Below are 16,793 nucleotides of genomic sequence, written 5' to 3'. Positions count from 1 at the left end.
CTCTCCCCCCCTTGGCTATTGGGAGCCACCTCGCAGGGGGGTGAGCCACCCCCCGCGAGGTGGGGACCAATAGCCACCCCCTCTCCCCCCCTTGGCTATTGGGAGCCACCTCGCAGGGGGGTGAGCCACCCCCCGCGAGGTGGGGACCAATAGCCACCCCCTCTCCCCCCCTTGGCTATTGGGAGCCACCTCGCAGGGGGGTGAGCCACCCCCCGCGAGGTGGGGACCAATAGCCACCCCCTCTCCCCCCCTTGGCTATTGGGAGCCACCTCGCAGGGGGGTGAGCCACCCCCCGCGAGGTGGGGACCAATAGCCACCCCCTCTCCCCCCCTTGGCTATTGGGAGCCACCTCGCAGGGGGGTGAGCCACCCCCCGCGAGGTGGGGACCAATAGCCACCCCCTCTCCCCCCCTTGGCTATTGGGAGCCACCTCGCAGGGGGGTGAGCCACCCCCCGCGAGGTGGGGACCAATAGCCACCCCCTCTCCCCCCCTTGGCTATTGGGAGCCACCTCGCAGGGGGGTGAGCCACCCCCCGCGAGGTGGGGACCAATAGCCACCCCCTCTCCCCCCCTTGGCTATTGGGAGCCACCTCGCAGGGGGGTGAGCCACCCCCCGCGAGGTGGGGACCAATAGCCACCCCCTCTCCCCCCCTTGGCTATTGGGAGCCACCTCGCAGGGGGGTGAGCCACCCCCCGCGAGGTGGGGACCAATAGCCACCCCCTCTCCCCCCCTTGGCTATTGGGAGCCACCTCGCAGGGGGGTGAGCCACCCCCCGCGAGGTGGGGACCAATAGCCACCCCCTCTCCCCCCCTTGGCTATTGGGAGCCACCTCGCAGGGGGGTGAGCCACCCCCCGCGAGGTGGGGACCAATAGCCACCCCCTCTCCCCCCCTTGGCTATTGGGAGCCACCTCGCAGGGGGGTGAGCCACCCCCCGCGAGGTGGGGACCAATAGCCACCCCCTCTCCCCCCCTTGGCTATTGGGAGCCACCTCGCAGGGGGGTGAGCCACCCCCCGCGAGGTGGGGACCAATAGCCACCCCCTCTCCCCCCCTTGGCTATTGGGAGCCACCTCGCAGGGGGGTGAGCCACCCCCCGCGAGGTGGGGACCAATAGCCACCCCCTCTCCCCCCCTTGGCTATTGGGAGCCACCTCGCAGGGGGGTGAGCCACCCCCCGCGAGGTGGGGACCAATAGCCACCCCCTCTCCCCCCCTTGGCTATTGGGAGCCACCTCGCAGGGGGGTGAGCCACCCCCCGCGAGGTGGGGACCAATAGCCACCCCCTCTCCCCCCCTTGGCTATTGGGAGCCACCTCGCAGGGGGGTGAGCCACCCCCCGCGAGGTGGGGACCAATAGCCACCCCCTCTCCCCCCCTTGGCTATTGGGAGCCACCTCGCAGGGGGGTGAGCCACCCCCCGCGAGGTGGGGACCAATAGCCACCCCCTCTCCCCCCCTTGGCTATTGGGAGCCACCTCGCAGGGGGGTGAGCCACCCCCCGCGAGGTGGGGACCAATAGCCACCCCCTCTCCCCCCCTTGGCTATTGGGAGCCACCTCGCAGGGGGGTGAGCCACCCCCCGCGAGGTGGGGACCAATAGCCACCCCCTCTCCCCCCCTTGGCTATTGGGAGCCACCTCGCAGGGGGGTGAGCCACCCCCCGCGAGGTGGGGACCAATAGCCACCCCCTCTCCCCCCCTTGGCTATTGGGAGCCACCTCGCAGGGGGGTGAGCCACCCCCCGCGAGGTGGGGACCAATAGCCACCCCCTCTCCCCCCCTTGGCTATTGGGAGCCACCTCGCAGGGGGGTGAGCCACCCCCCGCGAGGTGGGGACCAATAGCCACCCCCTCTCCCCCCCTTGGCTATTGGGAGCCACCTCGCAGGGGGGTGAGCCACCCCCCGCGAGGTGGGGACCAATAGCCACCCCCTCTCCCCCCCTTGGCTATTGGGAGCCACCTCGCAGGGGGGTGAGCCACCCCCCGCGAGGTGGGGACCAATAGCCACCCCCTCTCCCCCCCTTGGCTATTGGGAGCCACCTCGCAGGGGGGTGAGCCACCCCCCGCGAGGTGGGGACCAATAGCCACCCCCTCTCCCCCCCTTGGCTATTGGGAGCCACCTCGCAGGGGGGTGAGCCACCCCCCGCGAGGTGGGGACCAATAGCCACCCCCTCTCCCCCCCTTGGCTATTGGGAGCCACCTCGCAGGGGGGTGAGCCACCCCCCGCGAGGTGGGGACCAATAGCCACCCCCTCTCCCCCCCTTGGCTATTGGGAGCCACCTCGCAGGGGGGTGAGCCACCCCCCGCGAGGTGGGGACCAATAGCCACCCCCTCTCCCCCCCTTGGCTATTGGGAGCCACCTCGCAGGGGGGTGAGCCACCCCCCGCGAGGTGGGGACCAATAGCCACCCCCTCTCCCCCCCTTGGCTATTGGGAGCCACCTCGCAGGGGGGTGAGCCACCCCCCGCGAGGTGGGGACCAATAGCCACCCCCTCTCCCCCCCTTGGCTATTGGGAGCCACCTCGCAGGGGGGTGAGCCACCCCCCGCGAGGTGGGGACCAATAGCCACCCCCTCTCCCCCCCTTGGCTATTGGGAGCCGCAGGGGGGTGAGCCACCCCCGCGAGGTGGGGACCAATAGCCACCCCCTCTCCCCCCCTTGGCTATTGGGAGCCACCTCGCAGGGGGTGAGCCACCCCCCGCGAGGTGGGGACCAATAGCCACCCCCTCTCCCCCCTTGGCTATTGGGAGCCACCTCGCAGGGGGGTGAGCCACCCCCCCCCGCGAGGTGGGGACCAATAGCCACCCCCTCTCCCCCCCTTGGCTATTGGGAGCCACCTCGCAGGGGGGTGAGCCACCCCCCGCGAGGTGGGGACCGAATAGCCACCCCCTCTCCCCCCCTTGGCTATTGGGAGCCACCTCGCAGGGGGGTGAGCCACCCCCCGCGAGGTGGGGACCAATAGCCACCCCCTCTCCCCCCCTTGGCTATTGGGAGCCACCTCGCAGGGGGGTGAGCCACCCCCCGCGAGGTGGGGACCAATAGCCACCCCCTCTCCCCCCCTTGGCTATTGGGAGCCACCTCGCAGGGGGGTGAGCCACCCCCCGCGAGGTGGGGACCAATAGCCACCCCCTCTCCCCCCCTTGGCTATTGGGAGCCACCTCGCAGGGGGGTGAGCCACCCCCCGCGAGGTGGGGACCAATAGCCACCCCCTCTCCCCCCCTTGGCTATTGGGAGCCACCTCGCAGGGGGGTGAGCCACCCCCCGCGAGGTGGGGACCAATAGCCACCCCCTCTCCCCCCCTTGGCTATTGGGAGCCACCTCGCAGGGGGGTGAGCCACCCCCCGCGAGGTGGGGACCAATAGCCACCCCCTCTCCCCCCCTTGGCTATTGGGAGCCACCTCGCAGGGGGGTGAGCCACCCCCCGCGAGGTGGGGACCAATAGCCACCCCCTCTCCCCCCCTTGGCTATTGGGAGCCACCTCGCAGGGGGGTGAGCCACCCCCCGCGAGGTGGGGACCAATAGCCACCCCCTCTCCCCCCCTTGGCTATTGGGAGCCACCTCGCAGGGGGGTGAGCCACCCCCCGCGAGGTGGGGACCAATAGCCACCCCCTCTCCCCCCTTGGCTATTGGGAGCCACCTCGCAGGGGGGTGAGCCACCCCCCGCGAGGTGGGGACCAATAGCCACCCCCTCTCCCCCCCTTGGCTATTGGGAGCCACCTCGCAGGGGGGTGAGCCACCCCCCGCGAGGTGGGGACCAATAGCCACCCCCTCTCCCCCCCCTTGGCTATTGGGAGCCACCTCGCAGGGGGGTGAGCCACCCCCCGCGAGGTGGGGACCAATAGCCACCCCCTCTCCCCCCCTTGGCTATTGGGAGCCACCTCGCAGGGGGGTGAGCCACCCCCCGCGAGGTGGGGACCAATAGCCACCCCCTCTCCCCCCCTTGGCTATTGGGAGCCACCTCGCAGGGGGGTGAGCCACCCCCCGCGAGGTGGGGACCAATAGCCACCCCCTCTCCCCCCCCTTGGCTATTGGGAGCCACCTCGCAGGGGGGTGAGCCACCCCCCGCGAGGTGGGGACCAATAGCCACCCCCTCTCCCCCCCTTGGCTATTGGGAGCCACCTCGCAGGGGGGTGAGCCACCCCCCGCGAGGTGGGGACCAATAGCCACCCCCTCTCCCCCCCTTGGCTATTGGGAGCCACCTCGCAGGGGGGTGAGCCACCCCCCGCGAGGTGGGGACCAATAGCCACCCCCTCTCCCCCCCTTGGCTATTGGGAGCCACCTCGCAGGGGGGTGAGCCACCCCCCGCGAGGTGGGGACCAATAGCCACCCCCCTCTCCCCCCCTTGGCTATTGGGAGCCACCTCGCAGGGGGGTGAGCCACCCCCCGCGAGGTGGGGACCAATAGCCACCCCCTCTCCCCCCCTTGGCTATTGGGAGCCACCTCGCAGGGGGGTGAGCCACCCCCCGCGAGGTGGGGACCAATAGCCACCCCCTCTCCCCCCCTTGGCTATTGGGAGCCACCTCGCAGGGGGGTGAGCCACCCCCCGCGAGGTGGGGACCAATAGCCACCCCCTCTCCCCCCCTTGGCTATTGGGAGCCACCTCGCAGGGGGGTGAGCCACCCCCCGCGAGGTGGGGACCAATAGCCACCCCCTCTCCCCCCCTTGGCTATTGGGAGCCACCTCGCAGGGGGGTGAGCCACCCCCCGCGAGGTGGGGACCAATAGCCACCCCCTCTCCCCCCCTTGGCTATTGGGAGCCACCTCGCAGGGGGGTGAGCCACCCCCCGCGAGGTGGGGACCAATAGCCACCCCCTCTCCCCCCCTTGGCTATTGGGAGCCACCTCGCAGGGGGGTGAGCCACCCCCCGCGAGGTGGGGACCAATAGCCACCCCCTCTCCCCCCCTTGGCTATTGGGAGCCACCTCGCAGGGGGGTGAGCCACCCCCCGCGAGGTGGGGACCAATAGCCACCCCCTCTCCCCCCCTTGGCTATTGGGAGCCACCTCGCAGGGGGGTGAGCCACCCCCCGCGAGGTGGGGACCAATAGCCACCCCCCTCTCCCCCCCTTGGCTATTGGGAGCCACCTCGCAGGGGGGTGAGCCACCCCCCGCGAGGTGGGGACCAATAGCCACCCCCTCTCCCCCCCTTGGCTATTGGGAGCCACCTCGCAGGGGGGTGAGCCACCCCCCGCGAGGTGGGGACCAATAGCCACCCCCTCTCCCCCCCTTGGCTATTGGGAGCCACCTCGCAGGGGGGTGAGCCACCCCCCGCGAGGTGGGGACCAATAGCCACCCCCTCTCCCCCCCCTTGGCTATTGGGAGCCACCTCGCAGGGGGGTGAGCCACCCCCCGCGAGGTGGGGACCAATAGCCACCCCCTCTCCCCCCCTTGGCTATTGGGAGCCACCTCGCAGGGGGGTGAGCCACCCCCCGCGAGGTGGGGACCAATAGCCACCCCCTCTCCCCCCCTTGGCTATTGGGAGCCACCTCGCAGGGGGGTGAGCCACCCCCCGCGAGGTGGGGACCAATAGCCACCCCCTCTCCCCCCCTTGGCTATTGGGAGCCACCTCGCAGGGGGGTGAGCCACCCCCCGCGAGGTGGGGACCAATAGCCACCCCCTCTCCCCCCCTTGGCTATTGGGAGCCACCTCGCAGGGGGGTGAGCCACCCCCCGCGAGGTGGGGACCAATAGCCACCCCCTCTCCCCCCCTTGGCTATTGGGAGCCACCTCGCAGGGGGGTGAGCCACCCCCCGCGAGGTGGGGACCAATAGCCACCCCCTCTCCCCCCCTTGGCTATTGGGAGCCACCTCGCAGGGGGGTGAGCCACCCCCCGCGAGGTGGGGACCAATAGCCACCCCCTCTCCCCCCCTTGGCTATTGGGAGCCACCTCGCAGGGGGGTGAGCCACCCCCCGCGAGGTGGGGACCAATAGCCACCCCCCTCTCCCCCCCTTGGCTATTGGGAGCCACCTCGCAGGGGGGTGAGCCACCCCCCCGCGAGGTGGGGACCAATAGCCACCCCCTCTCCCCCCCTTGGCTATTGGGAGCCACCTCGCAGGGGGGTGAGCCACCCCCCGCGAGGTGGGGACCAATAGCCACCCCCTCTCCCCCCCTTGGCTATTGGGAGCCACCTCGCAGGGGGGTGAGCCACCCCCCGCGAGGTGGGGACCAATAGCCACCCCCTCTCCCCCCCTTGGCTATTGGGAGCCACCTCGCAGGGGGGTGAGCCACCCCCCGCGAGGTGGGGACCAATAGCCACCCCCTCTCCCCCCCTTGGCTATTGGGAGCCACCTCGCAGGGGGGTGAGCCACCCCCCGCGAGGTGGGGACCAATAGCCACCCCCTCTCCCCCCCTTGGCTATTGGGAGCCACCTCGCAGGGGGGTGAGCCACCCCCCGCGAGGTGGGGACCAATAGCCACCCCCTCTCCCCCCCTTGGCTATTGGGAGTCATTGTGGTCTCAGAGCCTGTTTTGCATAATCTGAGTAGTATCGTCTCCTCCTGTGGAAATAGTAAACTCTTTCACAGATGGGTTTGAACCTTCATTGTATTGCTCAGGTAACAATGATATAATTAATTATTAAACATCAAGAGTCGATTGTAATAATTATCAATAATACTGTCAATTAATATTTTCCCATAATATTGATAATTAGTTTAAGTAGAATATGATGTATGGCAAAAATTAATTTTTAACAATTATGTCATTAATATTAATTTTTAATATTAATGATTGCTTTTCTGCCAGCATCAGTTAGTATTGTTTTAAGTAACATTAATTGTTGATATCATTATTTTATTATTAATAGTGTTATTATTATTAATACTAATCATTAACATTTTTAATCAGTGTTAATGTTTAGTATCTTTATTTTCATTGTTAATGTCGATTATTAATATTAATTATTATTATATTTATTAATATTAATAATTAATAGACTCATTCCTGATATCCGGTGTGGAGAAAATGGTATTCCTCCCAATATCGCAGAAAGTATACGTTCCTCTGTGATGTTATTCCTAATAACTAGGGGGTAGAGGATGACATAATGGAAACTACCGCAGTGTGTGTGCATCCTTTCGGTCTTCTTGTTCCTTCTATCCAAAGTGCGAGAGGATGATATTACTCCCAATATCGCATGGGGCGTGGACCTCCACTGAGATATATTCCCTCACCTCCAGCCGGGGAGAGGAAGATAGTATCCCCAATATCACAGGGTTGTACATCCCCTTGTGATACTGTTCCTTATATCCTGGGATGGGGAAGATAATACTAGTGGCAACATCGCGGGGATTTTACACACCCACTGTGCTATTGTTCCAAATAACACGATATGATGCCCAGTATCACAGGGGTGGCACATCCTCCTGTGATATTGTTTCTTATATTCAAGGGGAGAGAATGCTATTACTCCCATTATCGCAGGGGTTGTACACACCTCCTGTGATATTGTTCCTAATATCCCGAAGAAGAGAGCATAATATTACTCTCAATATCTCAGCGGGTGTACACCTCGTTTCTAATGTTTTTCATAATATCCAAGATGGGAGAGGATGATAAGACTCCCAATATGCCAAGATGTGTACAGCCACCTGTGATATAGTTCCTAACATCCAGGTGGGGATAGGATGATATTACTGCCCATATCGCAGGAGTTGTAAAACTCCTTCGATATTTAGCCTACGATGCTGAGGGGAGTGAATGATATTACTCCCAATATCGAAGAAGGTGTACACCCCCCCCGAGACACTACACCCAATATTCACGTTGGGTGACGATGACAATATGCCCAATATAGCAAGGGATGTACACAAACCCTGGGATATTGTTCCTTATATCTAGAGTGGGAGAAGACGCTATTACTCCCAATAACGCAGGGGCTGCGGCTCTACACCCCTCCTGTGATATTGTTCTTAATATCTGAGGCAAAAGAGGATGATACTACAGCCAATATTGCAGGGGGAGTACAGCCACCCAGTGATGTTGTTCTTAATGTACTCCACCTCCCTCCACCCGGGATATCGTTTCTAATATCCAGGGGAAGAGAGGATAACATTATGCCCAATATTGCAGGGGAGTGTGCACACCCTGTGTGATGTTGTTCCTAGTATCCAAAGGTAGAGACGGTGATGTTACTGGCCATATTGCAGGGGGTGTACACCCTTCTGTGATATCGTTTTTGACATTCAATGGGGGAGAGGATAACATGAATTCCAATGTCGCTGAAGGTGTACAGACCCCTGTGATGTAGTTCCTAATGTACAGGGGAAAGAGAAGAGTATTGCTCTTAATATCGCAGGCGGTGTAACCACCCTGCCCCCTGTATGTTGTTCCTGATATGCAGCGGAGTGGAGGCTGATAGTACTCCCAATATCCCAGAAGGTGCACACACACCTGTGATATAGTTCCTAATATCCAGCGGGAAAGAGGCTGATTTTACTTTCGATATCGCAGTGGGTGTACACCGCCCCCAATCCTGGGGTATCGTTCCTAATATCCAGGCGGGAAGAAGATGACATGGCTGACAATATCGAAGGGAATGGACAACTCTTCTGTGATATGGTTCCTGATATCCCGGGGGTGAATGGATGTTATTACTCCCAATAACGTAGGAACCGTACAGCCACCCTGGGATTTTGTCCTTAATAAGCACAGGGGAGAGGTGAGATTACTACCAACATTGCAAGGGGTGTACACCCTCCTTTGATATTGTTTCTTATATCCAGGAAAGGAAAAGATGGTATTACTACCAATACTGAAGAGATATACAACCCCCATGGGATATTGTTCTAAAGATACAGGTTAAAAGAGGATGAGACTCCATCCAATATAACAAGGGGTGTACATCCCGCCTGTGATGTGAATCGTAAAACCTAGAAGAGAGAATGATATTGCTTCCAAAAACACCGGGTGTACACCCACCCTGTGACATCGTTTATGTCATCTAAAGGTAGAGATGATGATACTACTTCCACCACCAGAGAAGGTGCACACCCCCGTGTGATATTGTTTCTCATAACTTGGGGGAGAGCATGATATTACTTCCAGTATGACAGTGGCTTGACACCGAGTCTGTGATATTGGTTCTGCACATCAAGTCTGTGCCCCTCGTTTCCCATGCGTTCTCCCCACACTTTTGGAACCTCGGGGAAGGCTTTGTCTTTGGGTACAGATGAAGAGACGAAGGGTCTGAGAGGTGAAGCAAGTTTGTTACTGGAAAGTGGTTCCGATCCAGACCCCAAGAGAGGTTTCTTGGATCTCACAGAAGAAAGAATTCGGGGCGAGTCCATAAAGTGAAAACAAGTTTATTAGGAAAGAAAAGGAATAAAAGCATGGCTACTCTGGCCCGGCACAGCGGCTCACTCCTGCAATCCTATAACTTTGGGATGCCGAGGCAGGTGGATCACCTGACGTGGCAAGTTCGAGACCAGCCTGGTCCAACATGGCAAAACCGTGTCGCCACTAAAATACAAAAGATTAACTGGGCGTGGTGGCAGGTGTCTGTAATCCCAGCTACTAGGAAGGCTGAGGCAGGAGAATCACTTGAACCCAGGAGGTGGAGGTTGTAGTGAGCCAAGATCACGCCACTGCATTCCAGTTCGGCCAACAGAGCAAGACTCCATCTCAAAAAAAAAAAAAAAGAAGAGAAAATAAAGAATGGCCGCTCCATAGGCAGAGAGACACCAAAGGTCGCTGGTTGCACATTTTCATGGTTATTTCTTGATCATACGCTAAACAAGGGTTGGACTATTCATGAGTGTTCTAGGAAAGGGGTGGGCAATTCCCAGAAATGAGAGTTTCTGCCCTCCCTTCTGAGACCATGTAGGGAAACCTCCAGATGTTGCCATGGCATCTGTAAACTGTCGCGGTGCTGGTGGGAGTGTCTTGTAGTAGCTAATGCGTTATAATTAGCACATAATGAGCCGTGAGGACAATCAGAGGTCACTCTTATGGCCATCTTGGGTTTGGTGGGCTTTGGCCGACTTTACTGCAACCCGCTTTATCAGTAAGGTCTTTATGACCTGTATCTTGTACCGACCTCTTATCTCATCCTGTGACTAAGAATGCCCATCCTCCTGGGAATGCGGCCCAGCAGGTCTCAGCCTCCCTTTACCCAGCCCCCATTCAAGATGGAGTCGCTCTAGTTCACCTGCCTCTGACAAGTTGGCCTGGGTTGAGTGTTCCCTAGTGTGTGGTGGTTGGAGCTGTTCCTAGGAGTAAGAGGTATTGTCAGTAGGAAACAGGCCTCTGTTAGCCCGGGGGCTGGTACTCTGCCCCATTATATCGGCCTCATTTTAGTGGTGACAAAACTGGGGCTCAGAGACATCAACTCCCTCATCCCGAACCCCCAGACTGTCAGTGGTAGGCTGGGGTTTGAATGTGGGGCTTGAAGACCCATCATCTCCTCTGGTCCCCCAGACTCTGCTGCCCAAGAGGAACAGGATCCCAGGATCCAGGCCCCTCATGGCACCAGCCAGGGTGGGCGTAGATGGCGAGGCAGAGTTCCAAAGCCCCCCGGACTCTGAAGCAGGTCAGGGACCAAGAGCAACCCAGACCTACGGGCCCCACCCCAAGAAGAATGGCTGCAGGCCTGGCCCAGCGGGCAGGAGGTCTGTGTCCTCAGTCAACGTGACGGCGCTTCCGGCTGCTCCAGCCAGGCCGTGCTGTCTTCACGTTTCCAATCATGCGGCCTCCTCTCCAATTCCCAAACCCAACCCACAGAGACAGCGATCTGGGGTCCACGTGAGGTTTGTCAGCAGCTCTGACCCGCTGCTTCCCGCCAGCCCCGCGGCCGGTTCTGGAAAGCTCTCTGCTGCCCCCTGGTGGGGAGGCTTAGGGTAGGGCTCTGGCTGCAAGCATGGGGTCCCAGAACCACCTGGCTCTGTCACTTCTGCTGGGTGGAAAACCAACCCAGGACTGAACCAGTGACACCTGTGGCGCTCCCTGAACCTCCTGGCTCTGTCACCTCTGCTGGGTGGAAAACCAAGCCAGGGCTGAAGCAGCAGATGGGTGCCTGATTCCTTATTATCAGAGCTCCGTCCACTGGCAAGTCTCTCTCCGGGCCTCAGCTTCCCCTTCCATTAAACGAGAGGCTTCGGGATACCAAGGAGGGGTAACTGCTTAGTGAGGATGGGAGGTTTCTTCTGGAGAGATGAACACGTTTTGAAACTAGATGGCGTGGGTGGTTGCACAGGACTGTGAATGTACAAATGCCACCACATTATTTGCGTTGAAATAGTTAATTGCATGCGATGTGAAAATCACCTCTTTTAAAGTGTTTAAAAGAGGGGTCTGGGAGAGTGCAGTGTATGTGAGAATCACGTGGGACACCCACAGTCTCTGAACGTCAGTTTCCTTGCGTAAACTGGCAAAGAGACAGTGTGAACTGTATTCCCTGGGGCCAAGAGATTCCAAGAAGGTAAACCTGGGATTCCTGGGACTGGGATGAGGGCCGGAGGCCGGAAGGGGAGGGGGTGGGTGGGGACAGCTGGGGGGCAGCCCAGATAAGGCTTTCAATACTGGGTAGCAGCGTCTACACAGGCGGAGATCCCTGCATCTCCCTTCCCGCAGGGCTGACCAGTGGCCAGAGGTGGGACTGGCCAGGCTCGGCCCAACCAAGTCTGGGAGCAAAGGACACTGAGTGAGGGATCCCCGGGGCCACCCTCACTGGCCTTCGGCTCTCCTGACACCACGAGAGAGCTCCAGGAGCTGACCTTGGGTCCTAATTGGGGACACCTTCCTGGCTGCAGGCCGGCAGGGTAGTGTGGTGGTCAGTGTACTGGGCTCTGCGTGTCCGCCTCTACCTGCTGTGTGACGGTGGGCCAGACTCCTAACCTCTCTGTGCCTCTATTTCTTCAATGGCGAACAGAGACACTAGCAGCCCCCACATCCGGGCACGGTGGCCTGAAGGTTAAAGGCAAGGGCGGCACGAGACCTACAGCAAGAACTCTGAGCAGGGAGAGCAGGGAGCTGCCCAGAGTTCAATCACCATCTCCCCTCTGGCCGCCGAGGAAACCGAGGCTCATGGTGACCTGGCCCAGGTCTGTTGGACTCACGGTCCTTCTCATCCCCAAGATCAGAGGGCTGCCACCAGGGAAGGAGCTGTCCCCTAGACACAGCCCAGGAAGCACACAGGGAAGGATGCCATGGGGACTTCGGTATGTTTTTGCAAAAAAAAAAAAGAAAAAAAAAAAAAAAAAAAAAAACATTTATTGCTATTTGAACCCTGCTTTTATGCTTCCATTACCCAGAAAATGAGCTACGGGAGACACCAGGAGAGGCAGGAGATCATCCTCCTTGCACAAAACCCACTCCCTCGGATACTGTCCTCAGCGAGGGTGGCTGGAGGCCAACCAGGGGGCCCACCCGCAGAGTGGCAGAGGAGGTAGGTTGACCCTGTGGACGCTGAGCTCTGTGGCGAAGGTCCTGGCCTTCTGGTAGAAGAAGAGCGATTTCTCGCAGTCCAGGAGGAAGTTGTGGGAGATGGTGATCGGCCGCGTGTAGATCTTCAGCTGTGCCTTCTTGTTGCCCAGGTCCACGGTGGCGGCCAGTGCCAGCTGGTAGTACCCGGCTACATCAAACGGATCCTGAAGGGGACAGGTCATGGTCAGCAAAAGGGGGACTCGGAGCCCGTCTTCCCAGAGGCCGTTCCTGTCTCCAGGTCATTCCACATGTCCATCCGATGCTGGCTCACCCCATGAGCCCCGAAGCCTGTGACACTGCTGTGGTCTCAGCTGCAGGAGGTGGGGACGACCCTGACACCCCTGGAAGCCTTCCTGACTGTCCCTACGCCCCACTCACCCCAAGCCTCCTGCCCCAGTGCCACCCTCTCTGCAGGCAGTGGCTGCTTTCCCCATGGACTGAGGTCAGGGCAGATCCTGCCTGCTCTGAGAGTTCCATGCAGGACCCGTGGCTCCAAGCCACAGCAGGGGCACTGCGTTGAGTGACCCAGGCTCCCTTCTGGCCCCTGTCCATGCTGACCATTTCCAGGCCCTCCACGGGCCAGGCCAGGTACAAAACCATGTCACAGGTGTCCCCTCTGGCAATGTTCCCTGAAATATTGATGGAGTGTGACTCCCCAGACATCCACTCCCATTTTCAATGAGTCTTTGGCTCAAACTCACCATCCCTGGGTTGGGATGCCGCCTCCCAGACCTCCTCCTTGACCCTCCCATCCCCCACCCGGCTTCTCCCCAGGCACCTCCTCCACATGGGGTCACCCAAGGGACCTCTCTAAGACCCATGCCTGGCCTGTCCCTCTTTACCATCTCAAGATGGCTCCCAGGGCCAATGACAAAGTCCAAGATGCAGCAGTCCATTCCCTCACTGCCCCGCCTCACACACGGAGCAGGGGCGTGAGAAGGCCCCGAGTCACCGCCACCGCTCATCCAATGCCCCCCGGCCCAGCCGAACACTGGACTCTGTGCTGGGTGCATGGTTGAGCCTAATGTCTTTGCTTCCAGTCTGAGGGACCTAGGAGTGAACACTGACCACACAGGGTGGCCCGGGCTGTGGCAGAGGGAAGCCCAGGAGGCCCCAGACTCAGCCGGGGGTGGAAGGGAAAGGCTTCCTGAAGGGGTGGGGGCTTCCCAACTAAACAGGAAGGAGCCAGCCAATGCATATGTCTCTGCGTGTGCCTGTGCATGTGAATGTGCGTGTTTGTGTTCCTGTGCGTGCATGTCCCTGTGTGTGTGCCTGTGTGCATGCCTCTGTGTACACGTCTGTGTGTGCGCGCCTGTGTGTGCGTGTGCCCGTGCCTGTGCGCATTTGCGTGTGCGTTTCCATGTGCCTGTAGTGAGTGACAGCCTGAGCCAGTAAACACCTAATCCACCCTATTCCAGGGCTCACTCTCATGTGTAGACTAAAGGGGACCCCATTTTAGAGGCAATTGGCAAAGATGCCCATTTACCCCTGCTTCTCTGCCAGCCTTCCAGGTCCTATCCAGCCCGGCTTCTTCTCCCACTCCTCTGGGCCCTGGGTCCAGAGCCTCCTATACATGGAGGAAGGTGTAGCCTTGGAAAGACAGCCGCCATTGGATAATTCCAAGGGGGCCTCCCTGTGGGAAGCTGGCCTGTGCTGACAGCATAGTCACGATGAGGCCCAGAGGGCTGTGCATGGGAAGGAGGACTGTGCACGGGAAGCAGGGCTGTGCATGGGAAGCAGGGCTGTGCATGGGAAGGAGGGCTGTGCATGGGAAGGAGGGCTGGGCATGGGAAGGAGGGCTGTGCATGGGAAGGAGGGCTGTGCATGGGAAGGTGGGCTGTGCATGGGAAGGAGGACTGTGCTACTTGGCGCTTTCCTTTCTCCTGGACAGGCGGAGTGGGCGGCAGGCTTGACTAAGAGAGATAAAGGCCTCTTCTGGGAGGCCCGTCCCCCTGGGTCCCAGGCGTGCCCCTGAGCGGTGAACAGCGTCCCCCTGGGCCTGACACTTGGCACCTCCCTATCTGGCTGGGACTTGGGAGGCCACAGAAATCACGTCTGACCACCAGGTGTCGCCAGTACTGGGCGGGGGCCTCCCGGGCAGCCCCAGGCCTGCGGTGGGGTATACGGGGCAGGGTCTTAGGGCTGCCCCAGCTCCTCATGTTGTTCTAAGGCCCCCAAGATCTCGGCCCCTGGACTGGAGTGCCCTGGCCCCTCAGCCCGTAAGGAGCACTGACACGAGGCTGGTGTGATGCTAAGGAGGGGCGGTGCCCGCTGGGCAGATGGGTGGAGACACCACAGGTCTCAGTCTGCCAATCCCAGCTCTCCACCCCTGCAGGGCTGGGGGCAGAGGGAGCACAGCACCTCCCCTCGAGACACACCCGACCTAACAAGACCTCAGCCTGGCTGTATGGGGCCCCGCCCCACTGCACCTGCCCTGAGCTGGGGTTTCCCTGTCTGTGAACTCAATGGTAAGATACTGGTCCCACCCCACCCTTCCTGGGTGATGTGAAGATTCAAGGTGTCTCCGGACTCCAGAAAGGAGTTGCTCAGTGCAGGCTGGCACCCTGGGCAGGCTTCCTAGAGGAGGCGCCAAGATTTGGGTTAGATCTTGCAACGTGGATTCAATGTGAGGATGATGCCGTCCTCTGAAATGTCACTCTCCCGACCCTGTTTTCTTTGTTAAATGCACCTTGACACTTGACTGTCAAGACTCAGCTTTGGTGTCACCTCCTCCAGGAGGGCCCCCTGACTACAATCGCCCTTCTTTACCCAGAGGCCACCATTGCCCACTCATGTGTCAGCCTCCCTGGCTGAGACTGAGTTCTTGAGGGTGGGGCCTGCCCATCTGGGGAGCTAGGTTTTACCTGCTAACCTTGCCGGCTCCTCCAGCTGGGTGTAGAGCTCCAGGGAGGCCACTGGGCCATTCCTAAGGAAGGCTGGAACCCAGGCCTCTGGGGTCCGGATGGAGATGCCACTGCAAGGGGGCCAGGAACACCCCGAGCCCTGACCCTCCCCACCCACCTTCAGGTCGTAGAAGATGATGTCACCGAGCACCAGGTACACCTTCACGTAGTAGAGGGTCTCCTCGTCGAACTCCAGCGGCGAGTTGCAGAGCTAAACGGCCTTGAGGTAGAAGTGCTCCGCCAGCTTGCCATGGCCCAGCCGGTGGTGCAGGGCGGCCAGCCGGTGGTAGGCCACACGCTTGTCCCCTGGGGTGCAGGCCAAAGGGGCAGGTGTGAGGATGTGGCTCTCTGGGGCAGGGAGGGAACATGCCCCTCAGGAGCAGGTATACAGACCCCAGGCAGCACACGTGGCTTGTCTCCAGGCACCTGTGGTCACCTGGGCAGCTCTGGCCATTCCCTTCCAGGTTCCCAGACTCACGTTTCCATCTGCAAAGCAGAACTAATAAGGCCTGCCCCTGTCTACTGAGAGGCTTTGGCAAAGTCGGACTTGGATGGCCCAGTTCTGTGCCTACACATAGCCACCTGCCTTTGCTCACCAGGGGAGCCCAAAAGCCATGCAGTGCAGGTGCTCCCGGGCTCCCCGGCTCCAGGCAACCCACAGACGTGACATCTGACTCCTCCTGGGTGTGTCATGATCAGAGCCCCCTACCTTGGGGAGTCAGCTGCACACCTACTGTGTACTGGGCCACGGGGCACAAGGCGCTGGGGCATGTGGCCTGCCCTGGGTTCCCTGTCTCTGGAGGGGGACAGACGACCCTGGCACAGCACCAGGGGATGCACGGCCTTAAGGGGCAGACTGCTGGAAGGGGAACTGGGATTTTATCAGCCAGAGAGCCATGTGGTTGATGAGGGTGGGAAGGGCACAAGAGAAAGGGAATGTGCCACTCAGCCTGACACATACAGGGACCAACGAGATGCCTGGGATGTCTGGAAGGCAGAGGGCACACTGGGCGGCCCTTGTGGTCAGCAGCGGGAACAGGCAGAGGAAGCAGAGCTCAGTCAGGCAGGGAGATCTGCACTGCGTGAGAGACCTCGGGCTGTGCCCCACAGCCGGACGGGGTAGCCAGTTGGGCAGATCTGCCTGCCTGGACAGGAGACCAGGAGAATCCAGCAGCTGTTTCAGCTCCTGGCCTGCAGACCTGGAGGCTGGGCTCTGGCAAAGTGTGGGTCCTGGCAGGGCGGGGGCTCAGGGGATGTACCCAGAGTGATGCTGAGTGCTAGGGCCATGTAGGCAAACTCCAAGTCCTCCTGGGGCTCCTCCAGTGTGGCCAGCAGTGACACCAGCTTGTTGCAAGCTGTAGCTGCAGCTCCACCTTGCGGTTGCCCGTAGTCACTGCCAGGGGCAGGGCCCGGTCCTACCACACAAGGCAGGTGGGGTCAGGTTTCCCGCAGCACCCACCTTGCCCAGCGCCCTCCTCAGAGCTCAAA

The sequence above is a fragment of the Macaca fascicularis genome, chromosome 15, assembly GCF_037993035.2.
Source record: "Macaca fascicularis isolate 582-1 chromosome 15, T2T-MFA8v1.1".
Lineage (NCBI taxonomy): Eukaryota > Metazoa > Chordata > Mammalia > Primates > Cercopithecidae > Macaca > Macaca fascicularis.
Note: the sequence above shows the minus strand (reverse complement) of the source record.